This window comes from Saccopteryx bilineata, chromosome 3 (assembly GCF_036850765.1).
Source record: "Saccopteryx bilineata isolate mSacBil1 chromosome 3, mSacBil1_pri_phased_curated, whole genome shotgun sequence".
Taxonomy (NCBI): Eukaryota; Metazoa; Chordata; class Mammalia; order Chiroptera; family Emballonuridae; genus Saccopteryx; species Saccopteryx bilineata.
In genome coordinates this window covers 34159926-34164442 of record NC_089492.1, presented here as the reverse complement: position 1 = coordinate 34164442, position 4517 = coordinate 34159926, and the positions used below count along the sequence as shown (strand labels likewise).

The 4517-nt window shown below is 46.7% G+C and overlaps 1 pseudogene; it reads left to right on the top strand.

Annotated features, from left to right (window-relative positions):
- The first annotated feature begins 2710 nt into the window (after positions 1-2710).
- LOC136329751 (N-alpha-acetyltransferase 10 pseudogene) lies at positions 2711-3510 on the top strand (annotated as a pseudogene).
- Positions 3511-4517: the final 1007 nt, after the last annotated feature.

Here is a 4517-nt window from a genome sequence, read left to right as displayed (position 1 = left end):
AACCCCAGGAACTATGCCTGTCTCAGAACAGAAGTTCCAAACTGAATGAATGAATGAACTGCCTGGGTTTGGAGCCTAGCTCTGTCACTTAACAACAGTATGATCCAGTGGTGGGATTCAAATAATTTAACAACCGGTTCTCTGCCCTAATGAACATTTTAAGTAAAAAAAAAAAAAAAAAAAAAAAAATTCCGAAAGGTAGTTTATTGTTTCTTGCATTTAATATTTAAATAAGAACAGTACACAAAACTAGATTATATTATAAGAAAGAGTTTTAAAATATTAATGAAAAAATAATAAATAATACCCGACAAAAAAACAATAAAACTGTTAAGATATTTCCATATTGCTTCTTGATTGGTGTCCTCACTTGCAATTTTCTTTGCTTTTATCCAATCATCATCAGCTGTGTGATTTATCCATAACCATGTTTTCACTGTAGGAGTAGGATCCCATTCCTTTACCTATAGACAGAATAAACACTACTACGGGCACTTAGAATACGCTGTTGCACAGATGAACATTTAAAAAGAGTAAGGAATGTAAATTTGTGATTTCTGTATTGGGCAGCTACTCAGGGACCCACCTTAGATAGAACCTGGATTACAATGCCATTTTAACAATTGGTTTACCAAACTCAACCAAAACTTACATATTGGTTCTGTCAAACCAGTGCAAACCAGCTGAATCCCACTACCAGTATTTTAGGTAAGTTCTGGAACTTCTCTGTGTCTCAATCCCCTTGTTGTTAAAATGGAGATCATGATCGATTATTCTTGTCTTGAGATTGTTGTGGGGATTCAATGAGAAAATGTTGACCTTTGGCACAGGACATAGCTCATAGTAAGGGTTCAGTAACTGTAAATTGTTATTCTGACTTTTCATTATTACTGATTTTTTATCAGTTCTAGTAAGTAACCAGTCAAAATAATCTTCATTATTACTGATTTTTTTTTATCAGTTCTAGCAAGTAACCAGTCAAAATAATATTGCACAAATGCCTAAAGAGTTAAATTGCCACGTTAGCAGCTGTTTTACCACCAGCAATAGTCCACAATGAGACAGCTAAGTTTTTGTTTGCTTGTTTGCTTCTGCCAATTGAATTTTAAGATCCTCTCCTTCACTATAATTAACTCTTTGAACTGGTAAGTTGCTTTCAGTGTAATCACCAGCTGCCAGTTCTCCCCTGCCTCTCCTACTTCACCACCGACAGCTCGCTGACTTGTACCCTGGGACTGTCTCCTGGGGCCTCAGAGTTTTGAGAACACACAGAAGAACGGGAAGCACCTATCATTTATTTGGAAGTGACTTACGTAATTTCTGCAATGAAGAGAGACACTGCGAAAGAGATTTTATTTTTTAGAAAACTAACTTGTACATTTTTGAAAAATTAACTACTTGAAATATTTCAAAGAGTTTTGAGTTTGTTTTAACAAAATGTTCCTTATAACTTTGTAATTTTCAGGTCCCAATCTCCCTGGCTTGATTCTCTCCCTACTCATCAATGATAAATATGACACACAGAAATTGAAAGGCTCTTACCAAAAACCCCTTTGAACGAAAAGGAAATCATGTCATGTATGCAGGTCTATGTAGACTTTCCATTATATTGTACATTATATATAATATTATCTTCATTTCCTTCTATTATTTTAAATGTAAATTGCTTTCTATTGAGGGGAAAATTACCCCAGAAATTTGCTTTTCTGGGTGTCTCCTGCAGTTATGCTCAGAAAAATAGCAAACATCTCTAGACTGTCTCAAGCCAGACCGCATCCTTCAAGGAGCCTATCTTTTGCTCTCAATAATAATAATAGTATGACCTCTTTAAAAAGAAAAAGAAACAGAAGTCGGGGAGGGGGAAGCGACTCTTCACTTCTATTATCTTTGGCATTTTGTACCGGTCTGGGGTTTCTCAGGTCTTGAGACACGGAGCACATGTTCATTTTAGACATTAAAAGGAAAAACATTTCTGAATACCTTTTCAGTTTCTTCCTTGAGCTGTCTAGAGGGAACTATTTATTTTTCTTCTTTACCTTGCAAATAGCTAATGGCTTCCAGCCAGGGCTCAACCCAACCCTTTTGTGCCCTGCAGTCATCGCTGCGTCTTTAAAAGAAAACCGATTCTCTGGAATGCTGTGCGTGCAGATGCCTGTCGGACTCAGCAGGCCCCACCTGCCGAGCAGGTAAACCAGATCCTTCGTGCGGGCCTCTGCAGCCACATTCCAGCCAGGCAAGCTCCTACTCTCTAATTGTTACCTGTCAAACAGGTCAACCAGGCACTTGGGTCTGGTCCAAACACGCGCATGTTCCCACGAAACCCTAAACCTGCCAACCTTTGACCTTTCCATAGTTCCTGAGGTCTCTTGATTATTTTAACCAAGGTTGATTTAAATCCGAATGATGACTTTTTAATGGGCACAGGGGTTCTTTTTCTCTCTTATCACGGACAGTAAAGCTGATCGTGCGCTGTTTGGGGTTTCTGAGCTAGCACACCACGGTGAGTCAAGATAACCGGAAGGCCTAAATTGGGGTAGCCAGAGCTGCTGCAGTGAAATCCACCGGCATAAATCACTCATGGAAATCACGGGCTGTCTGCCCTGACCAACTGGAGAATGAATTCCCTGGGGGGGATAAAACAGAGGTGACTCACAGGTGAAAATCCCCCCCTCTCCTTGCAGGCATGAGCTGGCAGTGGAGACTGTAGTCTATGGAACTCAGCCCCAAACCTGTTATAGGTAAGACCTTGAGCAAGTCACATAAACCGTTTGGGCCTCCGCTTCCCTGCTTTGGTAAAGAGCAGAAAGGAGGCTCCTCCCTGCAGCCCGAGTCCCTGGTGAACACGCAGCACGGCAGCCTCCTATGCCTGCCTGAGAACCAGCAGATGAAATACTACTTCCACCATGCCTCTCCTGGCCCCACTCTCCTACCTCACTGAGGATGAGAAATGGAGGCTTGTGGGGTGGGTCCTGGCCACAATGGAAGATGACTGCCCCATTGACCTATCGCCATGGTTGTGAAGCGTTCCCACCAGCCCCTTGGCCTGGCTCGGAAGCTGAACAGGCCTCCTGAGCCACGATTAAGAACTTCAATACCAAACACATCTCCCTGAATATCAGAGAGGGACCGGGCCGCCCTGTGCCTCTATGCCGAAACCCTCAACATTCAGATCAGTGAAGTGGAGCCCAAACGCTATGCAGAGGGGGAGGCCCTCTGTGCGGTGAAGCAGGATCGCGCTCGGATGGGATCGCAGGGGAGCTGAGGTGGCGCCAGGAGCTGGGGGAGGACAGGCACACAGTGCTGGGCTCAGCCAGGAACACGGGGCAGAGCCAGCGCCCCGTCGGGAGGAGGAGGGCCTGGCTGCCAAGGCCAGTGGTGGTGGCCTGAGCAAGGTCGGTGAAACCACAGAGCACTGACGTCGAGGGCGGCTCTGCGCCTTCGGACTCGGCCTCCGGAGCCTGCACGAGCTCCTCTCCCTGCCTGGCCGCCCGCCCCGTCCTCACCTCTTGAGGATTCACAATAAACTTTACCCAGTGGGGAAAAAACAGAGAAAGAGAGAGCGAGAAGAAAGGGGGTGGCACTGGTCGTAAGGGTCTCTGTCAGCATCCCTCCATATTCTTTCCTGTCACTAAGCCTTTCCAAGCGGGGGTCCTGTCGCTGGAGTGCTGCTGCTCCTTCACCCTAGTGATCTGGGGCTGCTGGGAGCACCCTGGGTCAGCCGCGGGCCTGCTGTGATTCTGTTACCAGGTCTAGGGACTTCCTGAAGTCCAGAAAGCCCTGGGCTTCCCCTGTTGGGACCCCTGGTTAGGATACAGGATATCCATGTTGGCCTTCGTTTTCCCTCCATACTTCCTGTAGTGAGTTCTTACTTCTTAACTGGGAGTGGTGAATATTTAAATTGTTCTGGTAGCGCGGACTGTCCTTTTTATTCCACTGATAATGAATTCAGAATCAAAACTCTAGGCTCGCTGGATCTGAGTATTTCACTTTACAGGCAGAGGACCTGAGGCCCAGAGACGGGGCCTGCGGTGCCAGATGCCCCTCAATGCAGCGGGTTCCTCAGTTAAGGGACTGCGGGAGTTGGTGAACATCGTGGGCTAGCAAAATCATTGCCGGACAAGTGTCACCAGACGGTGCTTCAAGACTGTTCAAATGACAGAATTACAAAAATTCAGGCAGAGAACAGGAGCTCCCCAGCAGGTTTCCGCGGGTGGGCGGGGCTGTCGGGCCAGTTTGTTCCGGGCGGGGGGAGGGGGGGCGGCGTCTCCGTTGGCCGGACAGGTTCTTCACCGCGTGCAGTGCAGGAACTGGCACTTCCTGCTTGTTCATCCAGCTCAGACTTGTCCACCAGTGCCAAACAGGCCAGGCTGGCTCCCCAGAAACACTTTCCCCTGGTCTGGGATGGTGGAGTTGGGCAGTCTGCAGGCCTGCTGGCAACCTTCTCACCGGCGGCTCACTTTAGGGGGAGCAAAGTCTGGAGTGCATGGGTTTAAGGAGCGGAGCCACCCAGAAGTCAG